Here is a 19,855-nt window from a genome sequence, read left to right as displayed (position 1 = left end):
TTCCTCCTGATCTCTAACCTATATGTCTCTTCTTTCAGTTTAAAACCATTATCCTTTTCCTTCCTCTCATTACAAGCCCTTGTAACAAGTCCCTCCTTGCCTTTCCTGTAGGATTCCTTCAGGTACTGGAAGGCCACTATGAGGTCCCCACCGAGCCTTCTCTTCTTCAGGCTGAGATATGCTATTTATACACAGATAAATAACATAAGCTCTTTGCATATCAATCTGTATATGTGCACATAAGAAAACCTGATTGTTTGGAGCATAAAGCTGTATTAACTGCTTAATCTCTGTGAAATATTATTTACAGAACTCTAATTTATCTCCAAATCAAAGAATCTGAAGCATTTGAATCCAAATTTTGCTATAACCATTGTAAGAGTCACATCTTGCAAAAAGAATTTAAATAATAGATTTGTCTATTATTATATAGCTTAATTGGTTAAGAAGGACATTGTGTAGTTTCAGTGACTCTGAAAGGAGAAAAGGAGTTGTCAGGGTTACAAACCCACATTTGGATACACATGAATTTTTGAGACATTCATATTCTGATATGAATTCAGAGGTGAAATTCACATTTTCTTTCTAATTTGGCAGTAGGACCTGGAGCAAAGGACCTGTTCTGTCCTGTTTAAATCCCTTGAGTGCTGAAGAAAATCCATCTCATCTTCCTCAAGGGATCTCTGGTGTTTTTATAGTCTCTGTCCTGGAATGATCTTTCTTCTAAGTAGCTAAGAAGAAATACTCAATGCCAGGGAGAACAGCTCAGAGGAGAAGTTAAAAGACAACCAAATGAATCAACAGCTTTCTCAAGCTCAGTGACTGCTCTCTATTCATTCAAGTTAGCCTCTAGTGACAGCATCTTGACTTACTACCACCAGAAGTTCCCTAATAAAAAAATTATTTAAATGTCTCTGACTTACTGTCCTCCAAGAAGACCCTGAAAGACAGTGGTGTTCATTCAGCTTGTGCTGCTTTCCAACATTTGCATACAGAAGAGAAATTGTCAACCCTCTCCTCACCTGAGGTAGTTACAAAGGATCTTCTGCCCCTCTTTACACTCATTCAATACCTGATTGTGATAGTAAGAATAGCTGGACAGTGATGTTTAGGAGCCACAAAACTACTTCATATTTTCCTGGTGTGGAAATACATACCATTAAAAATAAAAAAAATCATACCATTAAAATAGATTCTTGAAAATAGAATTAATAACAGAGACAAAAACAAATAAACAAAAACATTTCAAAGCTCGTTTTGAATTTTGCAACATTGAGTAAATTCAATATAAAGTTTATGGACTAGTTCATAAGCTCTGCAAATAAAAAATAATAGAGGCACATTTCAATGAAATCACAAAATAAATATAAGGAATTATTTTATCAGCTTTAATCCCAGCACCTCATAGCTTGAGAATATTATGCAGAAATTCTGTCTGTTCCACTTTGTGCTACGTGGTTTATGGAATTGTTGATCTAAAAGGTTATGAAATTGTCTTCCTTTTTCCCCTGGTTCTCCTTGCAGTTCCATTTTTCACCCTTCATGTTAAACCTTCAGTACTTCTGGTGTATAAATTAATGGAGAAAGCTGTGATAAGAGTAGTCAGAGGATTAAGTACCTCTTACCAGGTTTAGTCTTTGTTAGTATTTTCTAATTGGTATTTTCCTATCTCTGTTGACATCATAGCCATCTGCTCTAAGCACTCCTCAGCTAAATGGTTTCTGATTCTCTTGGTTCCAGAAACAAACCAACACATTTCAATATGAAAGGTTACTATCAAATTAGATAAATGAGTTTCAGGTAGGAGCAATCTGACAGATGGAGCAACTGACTCATAGAAAATCTATGCCCCAGTTTTCTCAGGAACTCCTACTCCAGAGTTTCTCTATGAATTTCTCAGTTCTGTTCTTGTCCTAAACTCAATGTATTTCTCCAGTTTCTACAAAATAGTGTTAAAAATCTCCTCCACTCTCCCCAGTAGTTTATTAAATACTCACAGCACATAATAATGTAGCCTATTAGGGGATAGAAAATGTTTCTGTTTATAAGTAGCTTAGGCAAATTTCTGAGGAATTTCAGTCATTCACCCTATCTACAAAAGGCACAGTAAGTGCGGGATTGTTATTTGCTTCAAAGACCTAACTGATATACAGACTTTCTTGTTTTTTTGTAATAGGATATAGTAATGCCCAAGGTGATGAGGATTTTCCATTTGCGTAGCCACTAACCAGGTTTCTATCAAGTTTCATTCTTTGCTTGTCATGGCCATACTTCACCTGGAGAATCTTATATTTAAAATTCAAAGTCACAGACGCACAGCTGTATCAATGGGTTTTGCTTCAGAAGTGATGCTGGGATAATACAAAAAGACAATACTCCCACTCTTTTTAAGTTTGGTGTGTGTGGGGGGTTGTTTGGTTTGGTTTTTTTTGGTTGGTTGGTTTGTTGGTTTGGTCTGGGTTTTTGTTGTTGTTGTTATTGTTGAACAACCATGCTGAAATGTATACGGGAAAAAAAGAATATTTAAAAATATGTTATCCTGAACAGAGCTAGCATTTCATGAAAAAGTAAGCAAAGCCACTTTCAGATTGCAAGAGTTGGAATATTTGACTCAACAAATCACTGATCCAATAATAAAAGATCAATTTAACAGACATAGCAGACCAATTCTACGTCATTTTGCATTAAGTTAAAATATGAAATTACTTAGATGAGGAAGCAGGTTACTAGTTGACACAGATTCATATATGGGTTCAGTTGCCTGCAAAGTCAGCACTGGTTAACATGAGTTTAGTCAATTTGTTACATTAATATTTATTTAATATTTCTAGACTGGAACAAAACCTGAACATTACACAATTTATATTTTGTTTTTGTTTGCTGTTTTTTGTTTGTTGTTTTTTTTTAATAAAGAAATTTTTATTTAGATAATCAATACTTCCTTTTTCATCCAAATAAAAGCATCCACATTCTAAAATTGATTACATATGTAAAAACTAGCAACAGTATTTACCAATCAACCTTGAAGAAAGCTTAATTTCAAAAAGTCAAAGACCAAGATAGGCAACTATTTAGGTCTATTTTTTAAATGCAGGCTGAACTTCTATGATTATTCTTACTCTAGCTACTTACATTATATAAATATTCCCATACTTTTTCTGATTTATTGAATTTTTGGGAGGAATGTGCTCTATCACTGAAGGACACAATACTTCCCATCTGTACATTATTGACAATACCAATCTGTTGAATCTATGAATTATCCCAAGCAGGGTGCATACACGTATATTGGAGTATTTTCTTATTGCTCCAATTGTTACAATTATAAATTATGTCAAATAAAAAGAAGAAAGTAGTCACAAAATATTTCAAGGTAGCTTTAGTGACTTGTGGAAACCATTAATCGATAGGCAATCTAAAAGCTTAACAGTTATATTAATTTTTTAAGTATGAGTGCCTAGGACTTTGTGAAAAGTGATTAAATGAATCTCAGAATTGACAGTTAAAACTACAGCCTGTTCCCAAGCTGCTAGTTAAAAACGGTATTTGGTAAACTAAATTCTCATATGGCTCTCACTCTCCAATTCTGATTGACAGATCCTTCTCTGTCTCAAGATGATCTCTCAAAAGCTATGATCAGGATGTTTCAGTCCTGAACAGCTCTCAAATATCCCTGACAGATCCTCAGGACTGGCTGTTCTAGTTGTAGTTTGACAAAATGCTCTTGCAGGAGATTGCAAAATCTGCCTGTTGTTAATAGATGCTTCACAGTCCAAATCCACTAAGCTTATGTTGATTCAATATTATTTTGTTCTAACTTGATTCAACTGAGGTCTCTCAGAAACACTGTATGATGAGAGTTTTGCAGGTTTCTAAATGTACATTTCTCAATATATCTTTTTACTTCCATTTCCAAAATTTGGACCAGCTGGGTAAAGAGCATTTCTGCCTTGGTAAACTCTTTGCTAATAGACTGCAGTAAAAAAAAAGAACAAAACAAAAAACAAAAAACAAACAAACAAAAGGTTTATTTTGTAAAGAACAAGTTTGTTATTGAGGAAGTGGTAAGGAACAAGAGAGTGCAGCTTAATTAGGGATCAAAATCAGCTGAAAGACCACAGAAACTGCAAAACTCAGAAAAGCTGCCAGAAAGAAAATGTCTTTGTAGTGTCTTAGCAGTTGTCTTCTTTTTTAAAAAAAAATAAAAGTAGTGATCAGTTGAAGCATGAGTCATATAAGGAGTCAAACTATGTGTTTAGTAGAAAAAGAGGGATTAAGGTATTTACATGCAGCTTTGCTAATTTGTTTTGTTTTGTTTTTCAGTATTTCACAAACTCTCTTTCCAAAAGTGGCTGTTGATATCTGAGAATGTTACTTGTTGAACTGAAATATTTAGTTTATATTAGCAGAAAAATAAAACACAGATTGTGGTTTAGAAAATGAGATTTTAAATGTATTTTTTTTTTTTTTGTGACAAAAGGAATATAAAGTTTCTATAATTATCTCAATATTTTCATCTAAGTAAGTAAAAAGAAGAAGAGGTAGAAGTACATGAAACATGTCATATACTTTTTACTGCTACAGTATTTAGTGATGCAAACAAATTGCATTACTTCATTATTTAGAAATTCATGTAATTTGCATTTTGCCAGGATTTCATCTGAGTTTGCCCTGTACTTTCTATTCCTATAATATTTAACAGCTAAAGCAAGATCATGAATAAGGTATAAAAACCAAATCCATTCTTTCAAATAATTTCAATTTCTTACTTCCTATTAGATAAAACATATTTTGTCACACTAAGCTAATCAGATGACATGATAATGATACAGAAAACTGTTTTATCTGCCAATCTCTGTTTTACTAATTGACAGGCAATTTTCTTCATTGATAGTGTTGATTTAATTTTCTTTCTCCTGAGGATCCCCTCTACAGAACTGTGTTTTCTGATTCCCATTTGTACACTGTCTGCAAAGGCTACACTGACATAATCTTAAGCATTTTACATTTCTTTATAGTAGACCTCAAATATGCAATCAAATCTATTCATTAATATCTGCTTTGAAAAACTGGATATAGAACAACATTGAATTTTTTGATTGTCAACATTCACATTTCTGCTGAGAAGGAAACAATTTGAAGGAAATGAATCTTTTTCATATAACTTCAGTCTTCTGAACTCTTATCCATTACAAGGTATTTTCTGTAACTAAAATATATTTTTCTATAGCTTCCTAAGTTACAATATCAATTTCTAATAATATCAGTAATCTTAGATCCAAAAGAAATCCTAAATCTGCACTTTATACCTCTGGATATTGAATTCTATAATTACAAGAGCTATCTCTTTATATGATAATTTTTATCTTCAAAAATCTGAAGGGAATGTACACTGCTATATTAAAAAATATGTTTCATTAATAAAAGAGAGTTCTTACCTTAAAAGTATTCTCACTATTTAAATCTGGTATCTTCTCTAATATTGTACAGTGCATTCCTTAAATATATACATTTATAAAGATGCTAAGGATGGATTTTAATAGGACCAATATGTCTGTCTTAACTTTTGAAAATTTAATGTTCTTTCTTAGATAGCCATGGAAATTTATGATAAAGAGGCAGCAATGATTTTTTATTAGGGCAGTTATTGTATTCTTTAAAAATTTATATTAATTTAGCACTGTGCTGTATATAATCATTAGTCAACAGCAGAAGATACCACCATGAACTTGTCGGATGCATTTTTCATTGAATAACGTGAAATATATGAAGAAAATTAATCAACACCCAAAATACAAAATGAAGAAGTATATAAAAGATACTTTATTGCTTTACATTTTTTTTAAGATATTTTGAGTGAACATTAGAAGAACGTTTTAATATTTCTCTTACATCAAAACAATTATATTAATTTTAAACTTACCATATCAGAAAATGCAAAAGCTGATGCAAAAAGAGGCAGCCATACCCTCTCTCACATCTAAACATTAGCCTTTGTTGGAGCACCATGACGTGTTCCAGATTATTACCAATTTCAAATGTAAGCTTTGTCCAAAATCAATTAATTCACCTGAAATGTCAAATACTAGAAACAGCTTATTTGCAAAGTATTTTGAATGATAGAATGATCTTCATTCTAAACTGTTTTGTGATAAAATTTGAAAAATATAAGACCATAAAATATTTGGGAGGTAGAAAAGGCGGGATGAAGAGGGAAAAAAAAAAAAAAAAAAACTTGATTTTTTTTTTAAAGGATATGAAATACGAAAGACAGTGGAGTTTTTAGTTATGATTGTATTTTATGTTAACTTTTTGATAACATTAGGTTTCATCCATATTTTATTAATTTTAAAGTGAGTTTTGAATTTTACTCACTGTCTCTAGACAGTTTTGAATGGCAGAACTCCTCATTGGAGAAACCCCAAAATAAGAAAGAAGCAAAACCACACAGAAAACAAGGCGTGTTGGGCTAGATCACTGGGGTTTTTGGCAGTCACTTCTAATTGAAATGCTAAATTTGGAATCTTCCTCTTGTGCTTTTTGACAGCAGTGGGCATCACTAGAACAATCCGTAACATTCAACCTGTTTCAGAAAGTAATTTATTCAGAATTCTCAGTTTTACAAGACATGCTGCATGGTGTTTTATGTCAAAAACTAGTGAATGCTTGTTCTTCACAGAACTTAAAAGTGAAGAGTATTGCCAGATTACTCAGAACTGCTTTCTGAAACTTGCAGATAAAAGGATTAAAACATATTCCTTAATATGTATATTTAATAAGAAATAAGCAGCATGACAGTTCAGAAGAACATTTTATTTCTGCAATAAATATTCTTGTTAAAGAATTATGCAGTACTTAGATCCTCTTTTTTTTTTTCAAGTTATAAAATGAAATTCTTGCTCATGGGCAAGTTTAAATGCATTTACATAAGTTTAAATCTGAACTTTAAACACATCTATATGATTTGTTATATAATTACATTCTTTACTGTTTAACATATACCACACAGACTCATTTACATGTATGCTTTTGTTTAATAATTATTCTTCCCTCAATACCTCCAGACCCAGGAGGTATTGATAAAACTGCAACATCTGACTTTGGAAATTGACCTCATCTATTTATACTCTAACTCAACGCATTTTATTTTAAAAATAGCTAGCTATAAATAAATAAAAAACATGGACAATGGCATAAGCCATATGTAAAGTTTAACATACAATTTTTTTTCCAGATATTAAGATGGAAACAGATCAGATTAATAAAAAGTGCAAACAGCCACAGCAAATTACTAATTTATTTATTTTTTTTAATGGAGGATGATCAACTTAATACAATTTTGAAAGCAGTTCGCCTGTTCCCAGAGTTGCAAAGCCTGATCTTACAAAGTAGGTTAAGAAAAAAATAAGATCCCCTTCCAGACTGCAAGAACAGTTGAAAATGACTACTGTGGCTTGCTTTGCTTTCCTGGGGCTTCATTCAGATTTTATGGTTCTTTTGATCTCTTAGTTGCCTTCTTTTCCTGTCGACTGAAACTGTGCTCAGCATACTTAGAAAACAAACAAACAAGCAAACAAAAAACAATAAAAACAACCAAACAAATAATGCATGAAAACCATGTGCACATGAACTAAACCTCTGTAGAGACCCATACCATGCCTTAGCTCTTCATCGCCACCCAGTATCACTGTGATGGGGGGACACTGACCCATGCAGACAGTTGTACAGAAGGGGACAGCCGTAGTGTGGCCAAAGAGCAGCCATGGAAGTCATTCTGAGATGATGCCAAAACAGAACAGCATCACTGGCCAACATATCACTTGAGAGCACTCTCAGAGGCAACGACCTGTCCCATCCTTCCTCGATACTGTTCATGAAACAACCTCATCCTTTCTGTTCAAATGTGTTTGCTAGCTAAAGATTTATTTCTGGCCTCCTAAATGACTACTTGCCACTTTTTTTACCACTTTATCCACACTGCTTCTTTTAACTCTTGCACCTTTCCTCTTTGAGGAGTGCGATACAATGAGCAGCTGCTTATTTTCTTCTGCAGGCAGCTGTAAGGACAGTGAGAGCCCCCAGGCTCTAACTGCAAGCAGGACCTTACAAGTTGTGACCCAGAGGTTCAGAGCAGGGATTTAACTCTTGGTCTCCCTATAGCTTAAACAAGTAGTCTAAAAATAAGTCTGTCAATGCTATATGTTTGGATGTGGGGTTTTTTGTGTTTTTTCTCATTGGCAAAAATAATTAACTACTTACATTTCATAGTCACGTAAGTTTGTGAACTTCCACAGTGTTGTCTCAAGTTACATAAATTTGATTTAGCTATAGTTTTGCTTCCATGTTTTTGAGAGTAGTCTTGCCACAGACATACATTTGGATGCTGCGGTTGCAGGTTGCAGAAGTATATGATTTATCTTTATTTTTTGAAAGCACCTACCTGTTGAATAAATTAATACAAAATTGCATTAAGTTGCTGAAGTCATACAAGGAAATCCAACACATGAGCAAAAGGAGATTTAATGTTTCCTTACAAATATAGTTAATAAAATTTTATTATCATTGTCTGTAAAGAGAAAAGAGGATGCTATAGAAAATAAGTGTATGCCACAACACATGCATTTGAATTCTAAATATAAAACAGTAAGAATTTTAGTAAGCACAGGTTAGCTAGTAATGTATCATGGTTTTTTAGAAAAATTTGCCCAAAAGGCCTAAAAATGTGTTCCTTACAAATTTATTCCTGTGTTATTCAAATAGTAAATTTAACCTTTCCTGACAGCAACTCAATTAGCTCAAATTTTGCAAATACTCTGATACCCTGATAAAAGTACAGAAATTCCTAAAGGGAAAGCTTTGATTTCTGTTTAGTTTACCTGATTGTTTCTTTAATCTTCATCTGTCACCACAGGAAAGCCAGGAACATGCAGAACAGCTAAGGCTTACCATCAAAACCATTAAAATCATGTGTACAATTACCTTTCTGTTTACTACCTACGCTTCAATGTAAAGAGATGATGAATATAAATTTGGTTGCACCACACATCTATGAGAACGAGATTCTTGAAATCATTATCCTGTTTAGTTTCAACACATATCCACATGTGAATTTAAGCTTTAAATTATATATATATATATGTATACATATATATAAGTATTTAATTTCTATCCGTACTTCTCTTTGGGCATGATAGTATTTCAGTGTCATTGGAAAATACTACCATAGAAATGTACCACATTTTATGCTCTTTATGATCAGCAAGGGAGGATGCAGGATGCAGTACTGATACAGTCTTTCTGAATTATCTCAGTAGCACTCAAAGAGAAGAGTTCACAAGAATATCTACTAAGGATAACAGAATCAAAGAGCTTATCAGCATACAAAAATACAACTAGTGAGAGCATATACATTTTTAACGTAATCAAAAATAAAATATGTACCTTGAAGACTACTAGGCATGTATACTTTATGTAAGAAAAAAAGGATGTTATTTGTTAAAACGTATATGTTATTTCTACAGATTAGGCAAATAGTTAGCATTTAAGTCATATGCAAATGAACACATATTTTTGTCTCTTTTTGGACTTGTACTAAAACCTAGTTTAAAATTTTAATTTAAAAAAACCCCACAAAGCTAAAATTGATCCTTCAAGTTTTGCAATTTTGCAATTACATAAAACACTTTCTGTGGCCTTTCTATAGGTACCACTTTCCTACACATGCAATATATTTGTTGTTAAAAAGAAATATAAAATTCCATTTGCTCTCACTACCAATGAGTCAAGTGTTTTTAACTAACTGTTCCTCACTGGTACTGCCGATCTTCAGGATTTCACAACATACATTATGAAGCAACAACATTGCCTTCTTTCAGATCCAACCTGAAAATTCAGCTCATATCATGCCTGCAAAATACTGCAGTAAATACTCCAATGATTTAAGAATTACTTGTTTAATATTCCACCTACTTGTCTTGCATATTTATTATATTAAACTTTCTGTGGCATTCTGTGCAATTAATTTAGCAATGGGTACTGCATTGAGGCCATTTGTTGCCTACATCAGAAAGTCTTTCTGTACACAGCCTATAGCACGGTGGGAACGTTATTCCTAATGTCTTGACAAGGATTTTTCAGGACTAACACAGAGGAAATAATTATCAGAAGCAATTAAAATTAATGATAACGATTGATAAATAATGATAACAAATGATAAAATGGTAACAAAGGATACAGCAGTATACAGCAACTGTACTCTTCAGTTAACATTTCAAATATCACCCTCTTGTACACAAAAGGAGAATTTTCTTTATTTGCACAATAAAGTCGGAAAAAAATCTACCTGTTTTCACTATATGTAAGTTGTACAGAAAAACATTAATGAAAGAGGCTCCTTTGCTTAGGCACTGAGAACTCCAGGATTTTAATTTTTCTTCCATTCTTTAAGCAGCATGATTTTGTGCAGTATCTTTTTTTCTGAATATATGTGATAAAATGTTTTTATTAATAGTCTGATGCTTTCGTCCCACTGATCAATACCAAACACTCTGTGCATAAATGTACACTATCCCAGGTATCTATGTGTATTTATAATGATATTTGTTTCCTCTAAGACTCATTTATGAATGTGTAATTGAAGGTCCATCCTTCAGCTATATTACAAGTATTACCTTCCAATAAATGCACTGAGATTAAGTGTATAAAGTCTGCCTGCAAAAAATTTAGGCAAACAATACAAATTGTGGACTAGGCACAAAGACTCCCCCTGCTCACCTCATATGTATATATACGTGTATAAGCATGTGTGTGTGCCCATGTAAAAAAATAAAACAACCCAATAATATAATAAATACAGAAAGTGATTGAAGTTAGTGGGCTATTATTTTATTCAGTTAAGCTTAGGAATTTTTTAACATTCAGACATCTCATAGAATTACATAGTCTTACTGAAAATAAGCATAATAACATATTACTTGAGGTATTGACATCTGTGCTTTACTCTTTCCTGAAATAGTAGCTTTTTGGTTCTTCTGGACAGAATTAACTTTATTTTATAAAGTTTATATGTGACAGTGGGAGTTTTCTAAAACCTTAATAATAATCAGTGGTGCTCATTTACTGGAGAAGAGAGGAGAGGAGGAAGAAAGGAAATGGTAGAGCTGTACACATCCTCTGATATAAATTACAACAGAATATCAGTATTTCTATATATGATAGTCCAGATGACCTATATGGTATGGGTTCTAAACTGTAGTTTAGCATTGGCTGAATACACTGACTTGTGTTTCCCTGGGTTAGAATTGGACTGCTCTGAATAATGTACCACAAAATTTCCTAAAGAAACCTAGATATGGTCAAATACTGTAAACCATGATGCAGTAATAGATCACAGGAAAAGACAAAGGCTTCACTTTTCCTAGGTCTTTGTAGCATTGCAGATTTGTCAAATAATATACCAAGAAGTCTTAATGCCCTGTTACTTTGATTCCATTATTTTTTCATATCAGTTTTCATTACACAGAAAACAAGAAAAAATGTGTCTTTTATGTTTTTACGAGAGGGAAAAAAAAAAAAAAAAATCAGTGCTAATTCTTTGTGAATAAATAAATGGAAGAGACTTTATTGGAGGCAAAGACACCAAGAGCAAGATCTGTTTCTGAAAATCGAGTTAGTTGTTTGTTAGATCAGTAATAGAATTCTTCTAGACTTATTTTTTTCCTTCCTTTTTCTCATATAATTTTCACAGTATGAGTTAAGACTTAAATAAATCTAAAGTACAAAAAGGCTTATAATGAACCTGTCAAATGGCTTGCTTGTAATTTGCCTGAAATGATATTATTTCCTGAGAATGTCGTTCTACATATAATTCTTCCTGAGATGCTCGATGCAGAACCCTGAAAATGGATGTTGACAATTTTGAGTAACATCCACTGGTAGTTGCTGTCCTAATATGCTAGCTCTGGGGCTGAAATGCCTCAGAGTAAAGATCAGGTATAAATCAACTTCACCTTGCAAAGCTAAGTGATTTTCTTTTTTTCTTTTCTGAAATAATCTTCTGAAATGGTTGAAGTTAACAATGCATAAATGTATCTTTCTATTTGTTAACATCCTTTCAACACAGTTTAACTACTGCTGTTCAACTTATTCCTGTCAGTTTTTTAATGATTTTGCAGCAGTATTCATTACAATGGTAGCACGGATATAAGAGTTGAGTTGAGCAAGTATTGTAGTCCACAGTCCATTTACATAGGCAGGTATTCAGCTGACATATGAATCAGGAATTTTTCTTCACTACCTTTTTCAGTACAGTGCTTTGTTGAGCACATTTTGTCCAGAGAGTTTCTGAGAGTAAGGGTGGTGTTTCTCTCCCTAACATACTCTGTAAGGTGTAGCATAATGGGGAGATGATCTGATTTAGTGCAATAATCCATATGTTTAGTAAATCCCAGTTTATACTCAACAAGAAACAGAATGGGATGGTTTGTGTTTTCTCAACCATTTCTCTTTCTGAAGGAAAAAGTTATCAAGTCCTGTCCTGTCTACCACTTTCCACTAACTTATCTGAAAGCTCATTTCTAGACAGTGGTAGTACTGCAGTTGTCTAGTTTCTTTTTTTTTTTTTTTTTTTTTTTTTTTTTTTTTTTTTTTTTTTTTGGTAAGCCCCATGATATTGCTAAGAGCTACTATGCCATCTCTTTAATATTATATAAAGAATAATTGAATAGTTTCTACCTGAGTAGTTTATCAAGACACTAATTAGAGGTGATTGGAATGATAGCCTGCATTTTCCTTAGAATTTCCAATAAAAATATAAAAATTTGGCTTGCAAGGGTCAGACTATACTCCATTATACAACTCAAACTTTAAACCATAAATTCTTCTCAAACTCAGGAGAACTTTGATTTAGTTATTCCTGCTCCATATCACTCTTGATTATTTAAACTACTAAATTACTACAGATATCTCCAGAGAAAATATTATGTAGGTTGCAGCATTTCCTTTCACCTTTGTAAGATGGCCTTTCTCCAAATGTTCATACATCTGTTAAGTGTCACATTCATAAGACATGAAAGGGTGACATTTGATTTATGTCAGGTAGAATTTCAACTGAACAGAAATAAATCTTGCTGGATCATTCTGTCTTATTCTCATTGATTGCTTTCTTAGAACTTCAAATGTAGAAGAGTATGCATTCAGTATAACACAGGACAAATCCTCATCAGTTGCTTGTAATTAATTAAAGGTTGTGTTTTGTTATTTTTAACTAAGCCTGAGTGATGCATATTTTTTTAAGCTGTACTGAACATCCCTGAACATCTCATCTTACATTGAATTTATCTTATATTATAAGTGGACCTAAAGAGTTAGAACTTCATGCATTTTGGGCCAGGTTAGAGACATCTTAACATAAAGAAGATGTTCATGTGATGAAAATGTCCAAAACATGCTGAAACATTGAGCAGGGACTATGACTAATGATTCTGCTTTCTCAGAATGGGTCCTTCTCCTAAAGATTGGTTACTCCTCATAACCATGTCAGAAAGGCTGAAAAATTTTAATTCTTTGGGGTTACCTGTCTAACAGTTTGATATTTTTTTGCAAAATTTTAGTGAAAATGGTTGTTGTCTCTTAAAACATTACTAAGGGAAATCAGGAGTAATTACATTGTTTTACCAGAGTTAGTAGTTTAAAAAAAAAATATTAAAATATTTTATTGGAAAAATCTGTTGATACCTGTTCAAGTTAAAAATGAGATCCTCAGCAAACATAAAAAAGGACTCCTGAATCTAGAAACTTAAATATTCCTCACAGTATTTGGCCTACTTCAACTCAGAGCCTGGGATCAAGTTTTTTTTTTAATGTCATTGTGATATTACTTTACACTGCTTTTGTTTATGGTGGTTCCAGGATGCTGATCTGAGAGTAGGCACCCCATCTTTCCTGTAATGCTAAGGACAGTTTTGGGGGCTAAAACAAAACAAATGCATATTAAAGAGGAAAGAAGCAGAGAAATAAAAAGTAGGATTGGATGTGGGTATGGGTTTGAAAGGCAAGGAAGGACAGGAATATTTGTTGGGGACTAGTACTCGTTACTCTTCAACAACTTCAAAAACTTCAACTGCTTTTCTTCTGATCAAATATTGTGAAACCTACAGGCAAAACAAAGTTCTTTGTCTTCTCCGTAAAAGCTAACCACTTACTTCTCTTACTAGGTATCTCTTTAGGGCAAATAACAACATTCTGCGTGGAGTGAAAGCTTATAGCATTGCTAATAAACTGATAAGTACCAATGCAATATTACGAAACAAAAATTGTTTTTTTCAGTGTGAGTTTTTAGAAAAAGCTTAGGAAATTGCACACAGACTCTTTATGCTGTAATATTAAGCACTCAGAAGGTAAGATATGAAAGATTTCATCTTCTAGGTAATCTTAATTCAGATGCTTAGTATATGTGCATCTTGATTAAGTCTTAATTACATGATTGGAATAGTCTGTTCTCCTCTGTTTAATTCTGTGCACTGGCAGGATGATGTTTACATAGCTCAGAGCTGTTCAATATTTTGTTTCAGCCTTGTGCAGTGTATTGATCTATACTGTGTCTACTGCATACCTTTCAATACCTATATGAAGTCAGAGTTTGTTTTTACTTCCAGGGTTTAGTACAGCACTTATCATGACACAGTATTTAAGAGCTTCACATTTATTAAGAATTTTCACAACATCTCTGAGAGATGAAGGGATAGTATTTATTATGCCATTGTTAAACATGGGGAAAGATAAAATAAGATAAAAAACCTTGTCTCTGGAGACTTGTCTAAGACATTTTGCATATGAACTCCCAACATACTCTTCCTTTTTATAGCACTTGACATGTTCAAAGCATAACCCCACTGACTTCAGCTGCGAGTTTGTGGCATTTTTATAAAATTCGAATAAAAAATTTAGAATTGATGAATATTTTTCTGTGATAAAAAAACTGTTTTAAGTACATTGCTCACAAATGCAAAGGAAACTTGTGACAGTTTTAGGAAATTAATTTAATTTCTTTGGGTAACATACCTTAAGAAACATCTTGCAAAAAGCTACCTCTCACTGACTACATGAGGTCACCTTCTTAAAGTGTCTTTTCATCACACAGATCCACTACTGTCTCCAGAGAATTTGCTTGTGTATTGAATAAAACACTTTTCCTCTACATCTCAAGGATGGGATGGTGGGGTGTGAGTGTGGATGAGGTTAAATTGTAGCTGTAGGAAGAATTTTAATTCCTGAATTTCACAATTTGAGTCCTCATTTATGTGCTTAAACTCTTGATTTTTTATCAGTTTAGTTTAGTTCAATTTATGTATGTGATATCTACTCACATTCTATGTATATCTAGAAAGGTGCAGAGAGCTATTTTAGGTAGAAACAAAAAAGACCAGTTTTAAGCTGAAAAACGGACTTGTTCTATTATGGATGAGTTTATGTCATCTAATCTATGAAAGATTAGAAGGTTAAAAGGCAAATTCCACTCCTTAGAAACGACTCACAGGGGATACTGCTACATGAATACACAATCTGAATTTCAAATGAGGAATTTTTCCAGTGAGCACAATTGTCTGCATGGAAGAGGAAGATTGGAGACAGGTTTGCAATCATCTGTGAAAGAAGCAAAAGGAACATTACTGCTCTTAAATGTTCAGGAAGAATTTAGTGATGAAGGGAAAAGTTGCAGAGGCATTCTGGCTCTCTTCTATTTAGCGCTTATCTCCCAGATATCTCCACCTGTGCAACACACTGCTGATCCCGTTGCCAGATTAACTCTTACAGGACATACAATTCCATGAACCTGGGTGGGGGCAGTCCTAAGCACAAGTACAGGCTGGGTGAGCAGTGGATTGAGAACAGCCATGAGGAGAAGGACCTGGGCATGATGGTTGATGAGAAGCTCAACATGAGCCAGCAGTGTGCAATTGCAGCCCAGAATGCCGACCTGGGCTATATCAAAAGAAGCGTGACCAGCAGGTCAAGGGAGGTGATTCTCCCCTTCTACTCCACTCTTGCGACACCCCACTAAAAGTACTGTATTCAATTCTGGAGTCCCCAACATAAGAAAGATATGTCAAGAAAAAACACTAATTTCAGTGGAACTATATGCATAACAAATATTAAGCACACATGAAACATCTAAGTATCAGCACACCCCTGACACTAGCAAATTTTAAAAGCCTACTATTTCTTGATGCATGGCAGGCATTATATTTTGAGAGAACTGTTATAATCACATTTTGGAAAACACATTAACTTTCAAAGATTACTTTCTGAATATTTTACTGACCCTAATTAACATAAAATTAATCACAATGAACCCAGTCACATTAAAGGTGTTCAGAATTTCAGAAAACGCAACACTGCCTGAAACTGAGAGAACATAAAAAAAAAAGAACTGTCAGCTAGAAATAGTTAATTTAAAAATAGAAATAAGAAATTCAAAAGTTGCACTTTTGTTGTGCACTCCTGAATTTTTTTTTCACTGAGTGAAAAGTACTTTTGTGGTACCTTGGCAAAAAAGTCTACTGCATCCCTTTATAAAAAATACATATGCACATAAACTTAGATATATATTGACCTTTTCTTTAGTAGGTCTATATTTTACCAAATAGATTAACATCTTTGTCCATAATTTACACAGTGATAAAATGAGACAGGGTGACCTGCTTTCTCTGTTTAGGACCAATGTGTCAGCCTTCAAATATACCTCAGAAAAATATGCAAGACATCTCTCAAATTTTGTGTAAAAACATATTCACTATGCAAATTGCCACAAAAGTAGATATTTGACTTCCAGAATGTTTGTTTCCTGTGTAGTTTTCAGTAAGAACATCTATATTAATGGTAGCATCAGATCATTATAGTAAGTACTGAAGGTAAATATATATTTCTAACCTTTTAAGAATACTTCAAATTCCCCGTCTCAAGGACTGATATATTAATTATCTAGCTGTATGAAAATAAGATTATCTTGGAGCCTCTAGCATTTTTTGAGTTCATACATTTTCTTATCTTGTCTTTCTCTTATGTCTTTTTTTTATTGAGAAACTCTCAATATAGTAAGGTCATAAAATCTCAGCCCAACAAAGAGTTGATTAAGGAGGAACATTTATTGAAATGGGATAGAGCAGTTTATACTGCATACATATGTTCATTGTTTAGTCAATCCATTATTTTTTTCCTTTTTTTTAGCTACCTATAGCCAGCTCAAAAATGACAGACACTACTGTGACTTGATGCTTCTCAACAGATAAAAGTTAGGGATTATAACAATAAATTATTAAATATGTATTTAATATTTATTGAAGAAAAATACTCATACTTTGAAATGTGATGGCATCAGATTTAAATAATCTAACATCCAAAGATTCAGTCAACCAGCAAAACTATAAAACAAAGAGCCTTATTCACTACTGCTTTGCCCTTTTTAATAGCCTGTGTTGCTGAACAGTTGAGTGAACCAGAATTAACCACTTAAAATGAGCAGCTTACAAGCATTCCACATTTGTGCCACCTATCACATAAAACATAGCATAAAAGAGAATCCACTCTGAAATATTTCCATTCTTCAGAAATTTCTGAATTAGAGAGATGTGTAACTCCCTTCTACACTCTTCAATTCAAATTATTTTTTACCAGTAGCAAGACAAAACTTAAGGGGCAATGTGATTTCATGAGAAGCTGTGGAGACTTTCACAGCAAGTTTATATACTGATAAAATGGTGTCCAGAGTCTCCTACCTGGTAACTGTGATCCATCTGCAAAGCTGCATGTGAAAATTGTATGTACTGTTGATCACAGTATAGGAGAGCATTTTTAGAGTAATATAATATATTGGACGTGCTTCTGCATATAATGTGCTGAATTACCTGGAAGATATATATAGGCTGTACCTGGGTCTGTGCTCACAGTCTCAAAGCCTAGGTAGCTGCATGTCTGATCACCTGGACAGCCTGAGAATGTAAACATACTGACAGTCTTTCTGAAGAAAGACAGAGCCTGTCTTTGCCTCTTCATAACAAGACAGGCAAGTGTGAAACAAAAGCGCAATTAATCATGTTCGGTAGCTATCACAGAACTAAAGCTTGCTTGGTGCCAAAAATTCTTCTGTTATTGATAATGCATGTCACTGATATGTTCATTTACCAATACCCTGGCAAATCATACTAACAGTGTTGACAAAAGGAAAACATACTCATCACTTCCTGAAACAGTGTTTAAAGACATTTTAATGTTTAAATATTAATCATGCATAGGAAGCACTAAGCAATTGTTGTTTTGACCTATTATTTGGTTCAACTATTTCAACAATTTTATATAGTTCAGTTTATGTCTCACCACATAGAATGGAATGGAATGGAATGGAACATAATAACATAGAATAACATAGCATAGCATGGCATGGCATGACATAGCGTAGCGTAGCATAGCGTAACGTAGCGTAGAATAGAATAGAATTGAATCAAATCAAATCGAATCATCCTTGTTGGAAGGGACCTTGAAGATAATCAAATCCAACCATAACCTAAAACCCCCTACCATAACCTGATTTACCTACCTAGTGCTTAAATCACATTGCTAAGCACCATATCTATATTTCCTTTAAATATTTCCAGAGATGGTGACTCCACCAGCTCCCTGGGCAGCCTGTTTGATAACAGGCCAATAACATTGATTGAAAACAACTGGTTTTCCAGCTGAAGACTCAGCAGCTGGAATATAAACCCTACACGTAGTATGTAGGAAAGTTTCAGAGTTAGTGAGTTAACAAACAGATGAGAACAAACATGAGACTGCCAAAAGATGTAACACTCATTATTAAGCACCTTGGACAACTTACCAAACAATAATGTGTTCTACGTTAAACAGCCATTAGTGATTTCACATATTTTTGGGTTTAAAACTGTCCCCTGCAAGATATCTCAGTTAAATGAATTTCATACTAGTGTGCTTCCTGATTAAGTGGAGTCTTTGCCTCAATTAGTCTTTCTATTATGATCCTATCATTGTAATGGTTTAGCTGCAGCTCAGGTTTAAGATAGAGCATTATACCTCAGACTCTCTTATTTCTCCCTCCGCTGGTGATAGAACTGATTTGTTTCCCTCAAAAGTTTAATTCTCTTTGTACATTTTATTTGTCTGCATAACTTGGTACTACAGAGACAACTTGCTATAAATTTTAAAGCAATAGCAGATATATCACAGGAAAACACTCTACAATTTGTACCTGTTCTATACACTATACTCAAATATTTATATTAAAATATTTAATATTGCTTCAGCTACTTGAAAAAGTAATGGTAACTCTACATTAGAGGCAAAATCAAGAAAAGGACCTGTTTTAACATTCCATTATAACATTGTGTCTTTTGTTACTACCATAAAACCAGGTCAAATAGTATCCACAGCTGAGCAAAAACAACACTGAGATGAAAAATCTTTACAAGCTGTGTTTTAATAATATATTAATTAGAAGGATTATTAATTGGTTAGGCTTCACAAGGGCTAGAAATATTAGGAACCCCAGATGGAACACAGTTTTATTGATTCAAATGGGCCTAAATTGATATATTTTAAAAAATAAAATAAAATAAAGTAAAATAAAATAATAAAATAAAATTAAATAAAGAATTTTCCTTAACACAAAGCACACTTATATATTCGTTGAAGTGTCACAAGTTGCAAGACTTTTCTGCACATCTCCTTGTTTGCACTGAACAAGTAATTCAGTCTATCTGCAAAAACATGCCGTGAAGATACCTCCAAAAGTTAGGAAGACTGGTCTACAGACAACAGCTGTTTAGTAGCAGAAATTCCTGCT

This window comes from Chaetura pelagica, unplaced genomic scaffold (genome assembly GCF_000747805.2).
Source record: "Chaetura pelagica isolate M959 unplaced genomic scaffold, ChaPel_1.0 scaffold219, whole genome shotgun sequence".
Classification (NCBI taxonomy): domain Eukaryota; kingdom Metazoa; phylum Chordata; class Aves; order Apodiformes; family Apodidae; genus Chaetura; species Chaetura pelagica.
This window is presented reverse-complemented; position numbering follows the sequence as displayed.